Source organism: Mustela nigripes, chromosome 1 (genome assembly GCF_022355385.1).
Source record: "Mustela nigripes isolate SB6536 chromosome 1, MUSNIG.SB6536, whole genome shotgun sequence".
In the NCBI taxonomy this organism is placed as follows: domain Eukaryota; kingdom Metazoa; phylum Chordata; class Mammalia; order Carnivora; family Mustelidae; genus Mustela; species Mustela nigripes.
The window spans coordinates 32934901-32951856 of NC_081557.1; the positions used below are offsets into that span (position 1 = coordinate 32934901).

At 44.1% G+C, this 16956-nt stretch overlaps 1 long non-coding RNA gene across 6 annotated transcripts in view; it reads right to left on the reverse strand.

The window, feature by feature from the left end:
* LOC132022015 (uncharacterized) overlaps positions 1-16956 on the reverse strand; it is a 32079-nt gene that overhangs the window by 13325 nt on the left and 1798 nt on the right. For 2 of the 6 annotated variants that reach the window (XR_009405493.1, XR_009405489.1), the window contains exons 2-6: positions 13789-14090; positions 13111-13278; positions 5462-6243; positions 3401-3643; positions 1021-1816 (exon numbers count right to left, since the gene is read on the reverse strand). This is a non-coding gene — a long non-coding RNA (uncharacterized LOC132022015). The remainder of the gene's footprint in view (positions 1-1020; positions 1817-3400; positions 3644-5461; positions 6244-13110; positions 13279-13788; positions 14091-16956) is intronic. The other 4 variants (XR_009405497.1, XR_009405491.1, XR_009405495.1 and 1 more) reach the window with 4 other exon arrangements.

Sequence of the window (16956 nt, forward strand, 5' to 3'; positions counted from 1 at the left end):
AGATATTCTCTGTTCTCTAATTATAGTGTGTAAAACGAATATAAGGTTTTTTTCTTTCAACCTTTGACACCCTTTGCCCATTTCTCCCACCCCCAGACTCTAGCAACCACCACTCTGTTCTGAGGCTGTGAGCTTGGTTTGGGGTTGTTTGTTTGTTTGTTTGTTTTTTGGTTTTTGGGGTTTTTCTCCTGATTCCATATCTAAGGGATCATATAGCATTTGTCTCCCTCTGTCTGACTTATTCACATGGTGTAGTACCCTTGAGCTCCATCCACATTGTAGCCCATGGCAGGATTTCATTCTTTTTATGGCTGGATAATATTCCATTTATATATACACAATTTCTTTATCCATTTGTCTATCAATAGACAGTTTGTTTCCATATCTTGGCTATTGTAAATACTGTTGCAATAAACATTGGGGTACACATATCTTTTTGAGTTGTTTTCATTTTTCTTTGAATAAATACCTAGAAGGGGAATTTCTGCATCAAGGGTACTTCTATTTTTATCTTGAGGAACTTCCATACTCTTTTCCATGGCAGTTGCTACAGTTTGCATTCCCAACAGCGCAGGAGGGTTGCCCTTCCTCCACACCCTCACCAACACTTGTTATTTCTTGTCTTTTTGGTTCTACCCATTATGGCAGGTGTACGGTAGTATCTGATTTTAGTTTTGATTTGCATTTTCCTGATGATGGGTGGTGTTGATCATCTTTTTCTGTACCTGTTGTCCATCTGTAGGTCTTTTTTGGAAAGATGCCTATTCAGATCCTCCAAGAGGATCTGAATATTTAAGGAGATCGTTCAGTGGTTTTTTGTTTGTTTGTTTTTTGCTTTTGAGTTGGAATTCTTTTTATTTTGGATATTACCCCTTTATCAGATATATGATTTGCAAATACCTTCTCCCATTCAGGAGGTTGCTTTCCCATTTCATTGATGCTTTCCTTTGCTGTGTAGAAGCAAAGCAACATTTGTTAGATTCAAAAAACCTTCACCAAGACCAATGTCAATGAGCTTACCACCTGTGTTTTCTTCTAAGAGTTTTATGGGTTCAGGTCTTACATTCAGGTCTTTATCCATTTTGAGTTCATTATCGTGTATGGTGTAAGAAAGTGGTCTAGTTTCATTCTTCTGCATGTGGTTGTCCAGTTTTCCCAACACCACTTACTGAAGACACAGTTTAAGCAGGAAAATCACCAAAAAAGCACAAAAATGCAAAATGCAAAACATGGAGTCCTGAGTAGACTATAACAGGATACTTGCTCATGGTGTAACTGAAACAACAAGGCAGGGCATTACCTTGTTCCACCTCACTGGGAATAGGCATGATGGCCAACTGCACCACACAGGCACCCCATTTTTTTAAAAATTTTCATTGAAACTCAATTTAATTAACATTATCGTGTATTACTAATTTTAGGGGTAGGATTTAGTGATCCATCAGTTGCATAAAAGACCCAGTGCTCATTATATCAAGTGCCCTCCTTAATGCCCATCACCCAGTTACCCCATCCCCCTCTTAGCTCCCCTCCAGCAACCCTCAGTTTGTTTCCTAGAGTTAACAGTCTCTTGTGATTTGCCTCTGTTTTTGTCTTATTTTTCCTTCCCTTCCACTATGTTCATCTGTTTTGTTTCTTAAATTCCACATGAGTGAAATCATGTGGTATTTGTCTTTCTCTGAATGACTTATTTCACTTAACATAATACCCTCTAGTTCCATCCACATCATAGCAAATGGCAAGGTTTCACTCTTTTTGATGGCTGAGTAAGGCAACCTCTCTGACCTCGGCTGCAGCAACTTCTTGCTAGACATGTCTGCAAAGACAAGGGAAACAAAAGCAAAAATGAGCTATTGGGACTTTATCAGGATAAAAAGCTTTTGCACAGCAAACAATCAACACAACTAAAAGGCAACCTACAGAATGGGAGAAGATATTCACAAATGACGTATCAGATAAAGGGTTAGTACCCAAAATCTATGAAGAACTTACCAAACTCAACACCCAAAATACAAAAAATCCAGACAAGAAATGGGCAGAAGACATGAACAGACATTTCTGCAAAGACGACATCCAGATGGCTAACAGACACATGAAAAAGTGCTCAACCTCACTCAGCATCAGGGAAATACAAATGAAATCCGCAATGAGATACCACCTCACACTAGGCAGAATGGCTAAAATTAGAAAGTCAGGAAATAACAGATGCTGGCGAGGATGAGGAGAAAGGGGAACCCCCCTATACTGTTGGTGGGAATGCAAGCTGGTGCAACCACTCTGGAAAACAGCATGGAGGTTCCTCAAAGAGTTGAAAATAGAGCTACCCTATGACCCAGAAATTACACTACTAGGTCTTTATCCAAAGGATACAAACATAGTGATTGGAAGGGGCACATGCACACCAGTGTTTATAGCAGCAATGTCCACAAGAGCTAAACTATGGAAAGAACCTAGATGTCCTCGACAGATGAATGGATAAAGAAGATGGGTTATGCCCATTTCATTGATGAAGGCACCAAGACATAGGGAAATTTTACAATGTAATTAAGGTCAACCAGGTAGAAAGAGATTGAGCCTTATTAAATCCCAGATTTTTCTGATTCTATAGCTCCTATGCCAATGCTTCTCAATCTACCTGGTGGGGAAAGGCCAGTGGGTGATAACAGAAAAACAAAATGGGAAAAAAATTATAAAATACCATATGTGCTTAGATGTCATGCCAATATCAGAATTTTCAAATACTTGCAGCATTTGTACTTGTCTCACACAGCCTGGCAGAAACACTTCTGTCTAGACCGGACTCTAGAATAGCTCTGCATTATCCCCCAAAAAGAGTTGGGTATTCCTGACTTTCTAGGTGGTCTGGGGACTGGCGTTGAGGCTCCATGAGAAAAGTTCATAATCTCTTTCACCCGCAGGGAACTTGATAATTTCACAAATCAACTTTCCATTGATTTGACCCCTTAAAGTTCTGGGAGGTGGGGGTTCGTTTTCTAACCCCCTCCTCCACCCCCACCTTGTCTTCAGATAAGAAAACCTACTTTTCCCTATGGCCAGGACACCCCTTCCCTGGGGTCCTCACTAGGCTGACTCCTCATCAGCCTTGGGGTCTCTACTCAGCATCACTTCCTCAGAATGGCCCTTCCTGACCACCTCATCTCGATAGCACCTCTGACCCTTCTGCTCACCATGCCGTTTCACTCCATCACCATCAAAAATTGTCTCTTTGTCTGTTTACCAGTTTTTCTCTTCCCTTTTTATAAGACCAAGTCCAGAAGGGCACAAACCTCTCAGTTCATCGGCTTTCTCCCCAGTACCTGGCAGAGTCAGGCTCCCTGAAGGATTTGTTGAATGAATGCAGTAAGAGCACAGAACCACAGAGTGGTAAAAGATAGCTTACCTCGGGTCAAAATCAAGTACATGCAGGAGCTGGAAATCAAATCCAGTCAGCGATTCCCCAGATAATGTTTATGTGTCTCCTTCTCTGAGTCAGGCATCAAGCTGGGCCCAAGGGGGCTGGTGGTGGGAGAGAGAGGTCAGCTCCCATCCTGCTGGGGGCTTACAGATCCAGTGCCAAACCGAGGGGCTCCTCTCTGCCTTTCTGCCTCTTTCTGGTCTCTTCCATTTGTATGTAATCTTCTGCCTACGATGAACAGTTTCTCACAAACAACTGTGTTATCTTGTAAGTAGGGATTATTATTACAACTCTTTCTAGGGTTGCCAGTTAAAACACAGTTCTATTTGAATTGCAAATGAACAATGAGCAATTCTTCAGGATCTGTGTGTCCCATGCAAATACCCAGGACATATTTATATTGAGAAATTATTCGTCGTTATCTGAAATTTAAATTTAACTAGATGCTCTGAGTTTTTTCTTTCTTTTTTTCTTTTTAGTCTGGTAATGCTACACATTTATAGACAAGGAGACTGGGGCTCAGTGAGAGCACGCTGACTTAAAAAGTTTGTCCCTGGGGCACACCACCAGTAGGAGAGTCACCACCAGCCTGTCCGAAATTGGCTGACTCCTCATTCTCTCTCAAATACCCTGTGCTTCTGTGGCCAAGCCAGCTCCTGCTGTCCAAATCCACGTACTCTGAAGATCAGCTTGAAGTTGAAATACCTCCTTCACCTCCAGTAAAAAAAGCAGTTTTCATGTCTATATTTTATTATTTTTAGTGAATCTTTTCTGATTATAGAAACATACCTGTAATACATTCACACGATGGAATACTACACCTCAGTGAAAAAGAATGGGTTTCTGCTACACACAACCACCCAATCAGTGAGTTTGGGGGTATTTATACATATCGACTTAAACAAATGATATTGAACAGGAGTCCAGATAGGGAGGAGATCCTGTCTAACTCCATAAAAATGAAGTCCCAAAATAGGCAAAACCAAGCTGTGGGGACAGAATAATGATTCCTGGGGGGGATCGAGGGTGAATAAGAAGAGACATGAGGGGACTTTTTGGGCTTTTGGTAATGCAGATCTTAATCTTAGTGAAGGTTACACACATGTATAAATATATGAATCCAAACTATTTGGTTGAGATTTGCACACTTTCCCATTTGTATGTTATGTGTCCATGAAAAACTTAAAAAGTAATAATATTACATGCTCACTGTTAAAAATGAATTAAGCATGGACAAATCTAAAAGAAAAAAAGAAGTCTGTATGTACCACTGGGAGACTGCACAAGCAACATCTTAAAGTGTATCCGTCCAGATATTTTCCCAGAAGCATTAAATTTTGACGAGCATTTCTTACAAAAGGATTTCAGGATCTACTACCAATCACCAGAGATGCTAATTTATTTAGGAGTCTAAATTTCTGGACAAGTCTTTCACTTACCCAGAAAGCCCTGACACAACTAGATTTAATTTGAACATTTTTAAAAGAGCATGGAACAATTAACATCAAATAAATGGAATTAAAATCAAATTGAACACAGTCTTTCAATGATATGACTTAGAATTTGATTTTAAGTACAGTAATGAATATAAAATGAAAGCGTGAAGGCAGAAAAGAGCTCAGGGGGCCTCCTGGGACCCAGAGTGCCACCTGCCGGTCATGGTCTGCAATGACATCCCACCATCCTCAGGTGAAAGCATGGTCTCCCTATTTATAAGCCCCAAATTTTATTCCCCCTTTTCTTGTATAATTTGTACCTGTCCCAAGAGTTTCCCAGAAATCTTTGCTTCCCTGATGTATTTCACATCTCCTAAAACAGAGGAGTAAGTTAATAAATATTTGTTAAAGAATAAATGAAAGGATGGATGAATGGACGGATGGACAGACAAAATAGACGGGCGTTCTTGAGCGTCATTGTGAAACAAGGGAGCAACCTCTGCCTTACCCATTCTCTTTGTTTTTCTTTTTAATAAAAATGAAGATCTGATATCCCAAAATACAGTAAAATGATTAGTAGCCAAACTAATACACATCTTCACATAGTTACCTTTTAGTGATGAGAGCACCTGCATTCCACTCTCTTAGCGTATTTCCATCTGCATATTAGGGATTTGGAGACGGTCATCCTTCATTACTGCAACTTTGCGCTCTTTGACCAACATTTCCCCCATTCCCCAGCACCCGTGAACCATGGTTCTCCAGCGTGGCTTCTATACGTTTGACTTCTTTAGATTCCATATTTAAGCGAGAGCATGTGGGGTTTTTCGTTCTTTTTCTTCATGGGCTTTTTTGGGAAAGAAGATAACCACTGGGTGAGACCAGATGAATGTGAAGGATTATTATGACACCCAAAGCAGGGGGTGGAGGAGTCAAATGGTGACCAGGGTAAGTGGCGAGGCTGTAGAAACAGGCACCGTGTAAATAACAGGAAACAAATATATGTGAAAAGTCTTGAGCCCGAACTTAATAGGCATCTGACAGGTGTCACCTCTTTCCCTTTTCCTCTTCCTCCTTTGCAGGCTGGCTCATAAATCCTTTCTGCAAGGACCCACTGAACTAAGGATGGAAATTTGTCCTCTCCTGGGCTCACTCACAGGTGAGGTGATGTTCGAGGTCTGTCTGGTACCAGTTCTGAAACAGGCCAGGGTCCCCACGCCTGCAGGTGTGAGCTGGCCTGTCAAAGCCCTCCTGAATTAGGAAATGTGGTTCCTATGACATTGCTGTCGGGCCATCTGATAGCGAGGTGCCCATGAGTGTGTCCACTGTTGACAGCCCCTGACAAGCACCACACTGGTCCTGCTTTTAGATGCCGCACAGTGGGTCTCTGGCCTGCAGCGGAAAGAGTGTGGACAAGGTGTCAGAAGGCTGGGCTCTGCCACTCGCTAGCTAAGTGACCGTGAGCACATTGGGTTGCCTTTGCCAGGATATAAGGATATAAGCCTCATCAGGACAGTGTAATGAGATGATGCCTGGGAAAACACTATGTAGAAGGGTGTGGCTGTTAATAAAACCCCAAATGAACATTATACCCCAGATGTGACCTGAGTGAGCTCAGAAACTACGGGAACCGTCGCCTGCTTTGGTCCGGATCCAGCTTCCCTTTATGGAATTGCTTCCGTTTTAGCAGTTACATCACCATCTTAATCACGTGGAGCTTCTGGCCCACCAAGACCTGCTGGCTTCTTAAAATCTGGGTTGTGCCCCCATAGACCACCCTTCATTGGGGCAACCGAACTTTCCGAAACTAAATGGGAGACTTTGTGCTCCATTTGCACTGGGTAACCTTGATCTTGCTGCTCTGGACCATCTATACAGGCTGTTAAAATGTTTTTCATAGAACTTTGGCAATTCCATACGTTCTGTCTCCCTGCCATCTTGATGATAGCCGCACATTTCAACAGTGTACAATCCGGGCATTCGTTCATTCAATATACATTCACTGAGCACCCACTGTTGCCTAGACACTGTGGCAGGAGCTGGCAGACACAAGGGGTCTATCTGACAAAGGGTGGCAGGCACCAGGGTAGTAATCGCAGTGCTGTGGCCGCTGGGGGCTCAGAGAGTGGGGCATTCCCAGGGCTACCAGTAGCAGGGGGAAGGTTTCCCAGTTCAGAAGATGGGGCAGTGGTCAGTGGCCGTTCTCCTTTCTTTCTTTCTTTTTTTTTTTTTTTCTTTTAAGATTTTACTTATTTATTTGAGAAAGAGGGCATGAGCAGAGGGGGAGAGATAGAGGGAGAGAGAGAAGCAGACTCCCTGCAGAGCAAGGAGCCGAATGCAAGACTCGATCCCAGTACCCTGGGATAACGACTTGAGCCCAAGGCAGACACCCACCTGGTGGAGCCACCCAGGCACCCTTTCCTCTTCTTTCTGAGCATACCCCTGGACTCTGCTTTCCAGCCCTGATAGTTCTTGGTGCTCCCACAGGAATGACCAGATCTTTCTTCCTGGGCAGGTGAGGACAGGCAGTCCACTGTGATGCATCCCTCATGATTTCCTCTACCTTCCCAGCAAAGAAACTGCAGGTAGCAATGGCCTCCTCTTAGCTTTCTAACCTCCCCACCCCAACCCCCCGCCAGTGCACACGCTCATTCTGCAAATATTGGCAGATTGCCCCCTTTGGACCAGAACCGTGTTGGGTTCCATGGCGTTCTCTTAAATCCTCTCTGAGTTCAGAATCTCCACGATGGGGAGCAGGGTGACCCTTCTCCACAGGGAGAACCGTTTCCCTAGCCCTTTCATCCCAGCCAGGATGAAGATCTGAGTCTCTGCATTCCTACCCCCCTGGCTTAGCGCTCCCAGGCAGTGTGTAAAGGTGCCAAGGGAGGGAGGTGTGAGGTGTCACTGCACACCTTATGCTCTTGGTCCCTTCCTTAGCAGACTGCTGTGATGAGAAAAACCTGAACTCTGAGTAAGGCGACATAGACTTGTATCCCACCCCTGCCACCAATCGATGCTGTGACTTTAGGTACAGCCCATAGAGCCAGCTTCGTAGACCAGACCTTTGGGTCCCCATTCATCTCGAGTATTTTGATTCTTTCTATGCTAATCCCTAATTCCTGGCTGGATCTTTCACTCTCTTCTTGTCTAGCTTTATAGAGGAATAAAAAAAAGTCTTACAAAAAAGAGGCAGAAGGAAGGGAAAAGAGGTTAGCCAGCCTTCCTTACAACGGAACCCGTGCTGGCAATAAGCAGTCCAGGAGTGAAAAACAATCGCAAAAGGCTATAACCTCAGAATATCCCCAGTCTTCCTTGCCAGAAACTTGATTTCTTTTAGGCCTGGCCTCATCTTGGCCAGACTCATGTTCCATGCTAATTGTCAAGACGGCTCAAATTATTCATGGAATTTCTCCGCTGGAATGGTTTGGGGGGGCTCTCCTTTGCAGATGCATTCCTCCTTCCCTGCCTTCAAGCCTTCCTAGGACTGAGCTAGCTGGACAGGAATCCCTTCACTTTCTCGGGTCTTGTTTCCTCAACTGTAAGCCAGGAAGCTGGTTCCTCCCAGCTCTCGAAGGTCTTGGTGCTGATGACAGGTGCCTCAGCCGGCGTTTTCACACGCAGTTCCCCACCAGCAGCAAACCGCGGAGACGCACACATACATATGCAGAAAGGATGCCATCCGCCGATTAAATGCAAAAGGAATTATGCGATTAGCAAAGGACGTGGATCACACACATGAGTCTAACTGCAGCACCTGTGAACGTTCCCTAAATTAGATAAATATGGGCTTCCAGTCACTCCGGTACACAGACTGAATGGTAAAGTTGAGCCAAGTATAGAAGTTGATTATGAGATAGGAGTGATAAACACGGGATGTGCACGAAGCCAATCAAGATTATTAGCCATTAGTAATCATCTCACGCCTAAGGTGGCGTGTTCTAGGAGGCCCGGGCCCTAGAGTTGACAACTGTGTAATGAAGTTACCATGTGTCCCAAAACACGAAACACATTCCTTCATTTTTACATCGCACCTGTCACCTGGGGAACTCCAGCACCTGGGACTGGTGACACTGGCTCGTCGACTGGCCCGGTGCACGTTGCTGAAGTGGGCAAGACGTCACGTACTGACCTAGAAAAGGAAGCCTGGGTCCTACCATTCTCAGACTCTCCTGAACCTGTCACCCACGATAAATCTTTAAGTCTGTGAGGTAGCTCCTGCATCAGGACCATCCACGGAGAGTGACACGGTGAGAATCTAGGTGCTGGAGACAAACTCTGTGAATTTGAATCCTGTTCTATCATTAATTCTTTGACAAATCAGTTGAATTCATTGGGCCCTGGTTTCCTCATCTCTGTCACGGGGACAATAGTATCACCTATCTTCTGGGGTACATGCAAGGAGTAAAGGAATCATTATCTGTAAAAGTACTCAGAACACTGTCTGGTACAGAGTACACACCCAAAAAGTGGCTTATTTCCTCCCATTTAGTTTCCCCTCTTCATTAATTCATTTATTCAGCCAAGTAAGGGCCCACCATGTACAACGCACCACGCTCATGACCATGTCTATAGCAGGGAACGCACGCACGCATGCACGCACGCGTCCCACCATTACACTGGGATTAAAGAGGAAGTGTTACGTATTTACAGAATGCTCCAGGGTGCGTTATTCCATCAAGGCAACCGGAGAAGTCTTCATTGAAGACAGGCCAGGACGAGATTTTAGCAGAGGGGAAACGGAGTAGAAAAATGTGCAACAGGGACGCCTGGGTGGCTCAGTGGGTTAAGCCTCTGCCTTCGGCTCAGGTAATGATCTACAGGGTCCTGGGATCAAGCCCTGCTTCGGGCTCCTTGCTCAGCAGGGAGCCTGCTTCTCCCTCTGCCTGCTCTGCCTTTTCTGCCTACAGTTCTCCATACTTCTGCTATCTCTCTGACAAATAAACAAATAAATAAAATCTTAAAAAAAAAAAATATGTGTAACATTCTAGGCAGAAGGTGCAAAGATGCTTAGTCAGAAGATCCAAGGCAGGGGCACCTGGGTGGCACAGTCAATAGGGCCTCCGACTCTCGGTTTCAGCTCAGGTCATGATCTCAGGGTGGTAGGATGGAGCCTTGCCTCAGCTCCACACACAGTGTGGAGTCTGCTTGGGATTTCCCTCTGCCTCAACGCCTCTTGCTCTTGCTGTCTGGGTGGGAGGGATGGGGTGGCTGAGTGATAGACATTGGGGAGGATGTGTGTTGTGGTGAACGCTGCGTATTGTGTAAGACTGATGACTCACAGACCTCTATCCCTGAAACAAATAATACATTATATGTTAATTTAAAGAAAAAAAGGAAAGCATGTTTATGGAGAGGATAAATGACAAGTAGGTATTATATTATAAAAACCAAAGTTTAAAAAAAAACTGTGAATATGAATAGAAAAAACATTGAAAGAAAATGTGTCGTGACATTCATAGGTGATATTTTATATCTGTATCAATATATCTATATTTGTGTATTTATATAAAATACATAAATAAATCTTTAAAAAAAGATAACACTAAAAAAATAAATATCCAAGGCAACAAACATCAAGTTATTGCCAGAAGTGATGGGTGAAGTTGGAAATCCGCTTTTTGGTCATTTGTGGCTGGGGGTGGGAAGTAGAGGGGTGGGTCTCAATTTCAAGCCCTGAGTATTAATTTTATCCTGTAAGTCACAGAAATCCCTGGAACATTTCAAATGACACACTTTAGGACAAAGAGGTTAAAGGAAGATGACTGTGGCAGGTGAGCAAAAAGGATGGACAAGGAAAAGACTAGTAACAATGTGAGCTACGATGCTACTGCAACAGTACAAGCATGCTGTAATGGGGGTGAGAATGAAAAGAAAGGCAAGGGACATTGGGAAAGACAAATGACAGGACTCCGTGACTTATGAGCTCACTCAGTGAGGATATACAGAGCAAGGATAAAGAGGAGGAGGAGATGACGTTATGGTTTTGAATGTGAGTAGCATGGACAGAATAGGAAGCTTGCTGGTCAGCAAGATTCTGATTCCCAGTTGCACAGAGCAGAAGTTCAGAACATGGGCTTAAGAGCAGAACAGTTAAGGATACCTGCTATGCTATCTGCTAGCTGCGTTATTCCAGCCAGTTTTAACCTCCCAGAGCTTTTCTCATTTGCAAAATAGGGATTAAAACAACATACTTCTCACGGACGGACGTGAAGATTAAGAAAGAGAATAATGTGATGAAAACGTCAAGCACCTGCAAAGTACCCGCCCGAAGAGAGCACAAAGTCAATGCCAAACGGAAGAATGCCAGGGCCCCCAGAGGATACAAAAGTATTTAATGATACCCTGCACTCGTATACTACTGCACAAATATTCATGTTTCGATGATTTGGAAGCTCTTTCCAGATCTGGCAGAACCTCCAATATCATAACATACTGTCAACGTACTGTCGGTTAAAGCCCCGAAAGCACCAGTTGGCACATGCTTGGGTCAGGTTAAAAACAAACCAGCTCACTGTACGGCTTGAGCCACAGGGAGACAGAGGAAGGAGCAGAGGGGAAGAATCCTTGCTAATGGAACTGGACCATGAATTTGGGTAAATTCCTCCCATATTCTCATCAAGGACCCTATCGTTTTCCTTCTCACGCCTCTCGGGCAACACCAGCTTCCACAAACCTTTCCTGATTTCCTGTGACAGACGTAGTGGTGAAGATCCCAGGGGCTGCTGACCAGTCAGCTGTGGTGTGTGAACTTCAAAGGCCCTATTGACACAGCTGCAGGCCCCTGGGCCAGGGGCCGGCGGGGGCGGGGGCAGGCCTGTCTGAAATGCTTGAGCCATACCTCGAGAGCAGCAAAACAGCAAAGGGACCCATAAACTATCCCCAGTTCTCAGAGGGAGCTCTGTTATTTAGGCAACAAAAAGTCACTGGGCCAAAGCAACCTGGTTCTGTCAAACGGCCCCCTGGAGTTTGGAAATTACAGGCCTAAATCTAGATCTAATCCATTTTCTCTCACTGCAGAGCTCTGCTCACAGCTAATGTCTTATTACAAGCAAAACTGCCCTTCAGCCAAAGCTGTGAAGTTTTCAAAAGTACCGGGACCCTCTGTTTAAAAATAAAACAAAAAGAGAGCAAGCCGTGAAGCAGTCTGTTGGTCTGCCTGTCATATCTCAAAGCCTGTGCCTCTTCCAGTCTCCAAGGGGGACTCAGCGTCAGCATTGAATCATACTATGTTGGAAGATTCAAGGAAGCAAGTCTGCCACCACCACCACCACCCCACACCTGCAAATCACAAGGGAGATGCCTGCAGCCCAGGAATTGTGTGGCATGTCTACGATCACGCAGCACGTGACAGTTCCTATGGTGGAAATCCATAAGTTAGCATTATTAAAAAGACGATTTCCTTATAATCAATAAAAATTAATGTTTTCAAACATTTTTTTATTTTACATTTGTTGACTCCGTTGGTCCCACACCATCAATGAAGTCTTTATGTCACTGGCATTTCCAGCCCCTTTCACAGAAAAGGAATCTGAGGTTCAGAGAGGTACATGGCTTGCCCTAGGTCACAGAGCTGGCAGGTACCACAGCCAGGCTTAGAACCAGAGTCCCCAGGTTCTAAGCCAGTCAGCCAGTATTAACCAAATCCAGTTTTATGCCCCAAGCCATGCTTAGAGATAACCATGGGAGAAGAGATACAGACAGCAGAGAACAGGAGAGGACATATGTACTAATAGAGCGAAAAACTAGACAAGAAACCTTAAATTATGATGCACTTATTAATTCTACTAAGAGATAAGAGTATGTTATCTTAGAAAATTTTTTCTTGTTCAATGTATTTTTCTCAAGCATTCTATAAATTAAGTCCAAAAAAGAGCTAAGGCAGACCGCAGGTTCCAAAGACCTGCCCCCACAGCTAAGCACTGAGCACAGCTGCCCTGTAGCAGGGGGTGGAGGGAGGCAGCTGAAGGGGACAGAGGATACAGACCCAGGCAGTCAGGAGGTATGATTTCCTGCCCCAACGGTCTGCCTCCTGGGAATCTCTTTCCCCAGAGCGATTACAACCAGAAAAAATAAAAACAAAAATGAATATTGATTTGTCTGGGTTATAACAATGTATAGTAAATAGTACCTACCCAAATGTGTAAATGTCATGCTCAGTCCTTTGTGTCCATTATTCCATCTCACCCCCACGGCAACCCTTCAAGCTGGGTATTTCAGTGAGGAGGAGAATGTAGGGCTCAGAGAGGTTAAGTAACTTACCTATGGTCACACAGATATCATGATGAGGTGACTTTGAACCAAGGCCTATTTCTCTACACAGGCCTGACTTGTATCCACATCCTATCCTTGTTCCAAGAAGATAACAGACTAGAAGATGACTCTCCTTCTCCCTTCTCCAAACCCTAAGTTTCCCTCAGAGGCGACCATCTAGGATATGACACAGACAGGACATTTTCACAATGACATCAAGATAACGAATACCTAAAAATTTTGGTTAACCAGTATCTTTCCCTTTTCCTTAAAAAAAAGATCATTTTGCATTATTCAAACCAATTTAAAAATAATTCTCATTTCAGAGATTGAGTTAGGAATGAAGCTTAGCGCTATTTAAAAAGCACATGTAAAACTATCCATTTTGTGGGCGGATTCTAAAGCAATTACTGCAACTGATTTCCGCACTGAAAAACACTGTGTGTTTTTATTGAGCATTTGCAGTTAAAGCTGAGAAGGAAGCTATCTCTTTCTTTTCAGAAGATCCTAAGTATTTTGTCAGCAAAATGAATTACGTATGTCTTAAATAATCTCTGTACTGTATGATAAAGCTACACAGTGGGATTCTACCACAGTAGAATAGTGGTAGTGGAATTCTACCACAGTATCATGGGCTACATAAGGTCAGACCAGATCCTGGAAACCAGGAGCTTACGGGGAACTCACAAGTGACAAGGAGGCAGAAGACACCTGCTGGGGAAGAAGTGGGATGCTGGAGGGCTCGGTGACTACTTGTAACCCTGTTGGGGGTGCCGCCGACCCTGGCCTGCCTTGGCTCATCAGGAACCTTCTGTCTTCCGGGCTCCCTGCTCCCGAACACAACAGCGAGCCAGCCAAGGTTTAACTGACTTACTGAAGCGGACCTCAGTGATCATTCCAGGAGAAAGCAGGCCTCCTCCTGGGATTCTGCAGCAGCAGTTAGACAGGATCAGAAAAGCAAGCAACTTCTTCAAATGAAGGCCATGTCCCTGGAAAAGAGAAAGAGAGAAAGAAGAGTGGTAAGTGAAACGCGGGCCTTGCTGCTGTGATCTGAGGGGAGCTACTGTGCCCCGTGGCTGGTGCCAGCGCTCCCTGGGCTCAGAGGAAGTGACCCATACATGTGGCTGAAAGGAAGAAAAAAAAGAATGTGCGTTCTTAGGGAAGAAAGATGCCTACCTAAAACTAACTAAATAAGTACAATAGAAGAAGAACATAGAAAAAAGTCAGGTTTGCTAAATTGAGGAGTAGCAGAGAGGTCTCATATATAGGAGAAAAATAAAATAGTAACAACAACAACAACAATGTGTAGTAGTAGTAGCTAACACTTTGTGCCAGACACTGTCCTACTGCATGACTGTAAATTCCAAAAGGGCAAGGACCTTGCCTCTTTTGCTCACCTGTACACACAAAGCACCTCATTTGGGGCTTGAGAGTATAGTAGGCATTCAGGATACTGTGCTTTAGTAAATGAATAGAGCAAACAGAGTTATAAGTATGGGAGGGGGGTAGAAATACTATTTAGCTAAAGTAAAAAAAAAAATTTTTTTTAATTTTATTTATTTATTTGACAGAGATCACAAGTAGGCAGAGAGGCAGGTGGGGCAGGGGGGTAAAGGGAGCAGGCTCCCCGCTGAGCAGAGAGCCCGATGCAGGGCTCCATTCCAGGACCCTGCGATCATGACCTGAGCCAAAGGCAGAGGCTTTAACCCACTGAGCCACCCAGGTGCCCCTAAAGTAAAAAAAATGTTAAAGCGTGATAATTATGAGTTCATTTTTTCCAACACTAAGAACCAACTAGGTGTCAGGCATTGAACTTGGCCCTGATGATAAAGAGGTTAAAGGTAAGGTATCTTCTGGACTTGGTGAGATGGCACTCAAAACTAGGGCCTTATTCAATGAACCAACATTTATCAAGCCCCTGCTCTGGGCCAGGCACCCAGCTGGGCACCTGGGGGAGAGAGAGATAAGGAAGTCCCCTTCACTGCCCTCCAGGAACTCACAGAGGTAGAGGAGGAGTGTCTGTAACAGGGATAGATGTACAGGGCTGCGATCAAGACAGGACTTGAGAAATCTGCCCTCTGAAGGGGATCAGAACAGTTACCCTTGATTACCAGACTTCAAACAAAGGGTAATAATTGCTGATCAGGGAGGTTATGGGATTCCTCCACTGACTGGGACTTTTTCATGTAATAAATTCCTGCCCCCAACTCCCAGGAATCTGTATATATATTTTGTTTTGGTATATATATATATATATATATATATATATATTTTAATGTTCTAGAACCTGGAGGAAAAGGGGTTTTTCCAATCTACAAATAAGCACTGAGACTACATGATCCTTAGCTCTATGTCAACTTTAAGATCAGATGATACAGTAATAGAATGAGGACAGAACAACTCAGACTTGAATTCTATAAAAGGGTATTTGGTGTTCAGTTATCCCCAAAGCATTTAAAAAATTTAGATGCCGTAACTGCTCGATACATGGCAGCAACTGTTGCTGCTGCAGCTGAGTCCAGGGCTACAAATATCCATCCAGGGCTCATTGAGTGAGGTTTCCCAAAGGAAGTCAAGGAGAGCTGAAGGGGACTTCTTACCCAGCCGCCTACCACTGCCAGCAGGCTCTGACCAAATCTAGCTCCACAGTGGGCACAAGCCAGCTCCAGGCTGTCCCACCTCCTGCATCCCTTCCACTCACCTGCCTTAAACCCTGCCCAGATCCAACCCAGCACAATTCATTTGGGGGCAGAGTAAATAACTAGTTAAAAGAACCTGGGAGGACTGAGATCTGGTAGTGAGCAGCTGTGACCTAAGCCAGCACATGGGGACTTGTGACGATTTAAGCTCTAGACAGCTGTTTTGCGGTGGCTATGCCAACTCATTTTGCCGAAAAAGCCCAATGCTGTATTGCCCCACCTGGTCGAACTTGGGAGGTGGAGGAGCAAGACAAAAAAAAGGTCTAAGAGCCCAAGAGATAGAGCACCTCCCTTTCTAGCCCTGGGCCCGCCTGGTTGGGGGCGGGGAGCTGCTCTTTTCACACCCCTCCCCCCAACACCCCCTGGGAGGCTCTGGTGATGATGAAAAAACAGGTCTAACTTCAGTGAGACACAGATTATACAACATGGTGAACCTGAAAAAAAATGAATGAATGAATATTCCCTTGGATTTTATAACTAGTAAATGGGAAACATGTTGGATGGGAAAGTAACAAAAAAGGTTTCAAACCTGTCCCCTCCTCCTTCCTTCTGAGCTATGCAGTAAACATTAAAGTTTTCAGTGGTCTTATAGCTTCCCTTTAGATTTGTGCCGAATTTCACATCAACATGAGACAGCGCCGAGTGGAAATGCCTTAGCTTGCTTTTATTAGGTTTACATAAACGACCTGTTACAACTTTTAAAGTAGTTCATTTCACTCTTAGTAGAGCTACTTTTTTTCTTTTCTTTTTTTTTTTTTTAGTAGAGCTACTTTTCATCAGTGACTTGGATTTTTATTTTACATGCTTCAATAAGATATGACAATTGTCATTCAAACAAGAATTACTATATCCCACTTTTCCTACTGTTTGCTTATGCTGGGATACCAGGAGGGGTGGAAGCTTACAGACCTGAAGAACATAGCTTTCAGTGGAAAGCCCTTAGGAGTAAACAGATTGGCTTCCAATCTGAGCCCTGCCACTTAGGGACTGTTCTGTTAAAATGCTCTTCTTCACTTTCGTGACACCTGGTGAACACCTTTGCTGAGTATTAATGAGATGCCCTCTGTGCAGGGTCACCAGAGGTGGCTGCTCCTTGTACTGTTTGCCTTACAGGTCCTTGGCACTCAGACACCTGGGGCATCAGTGGCCATATAGA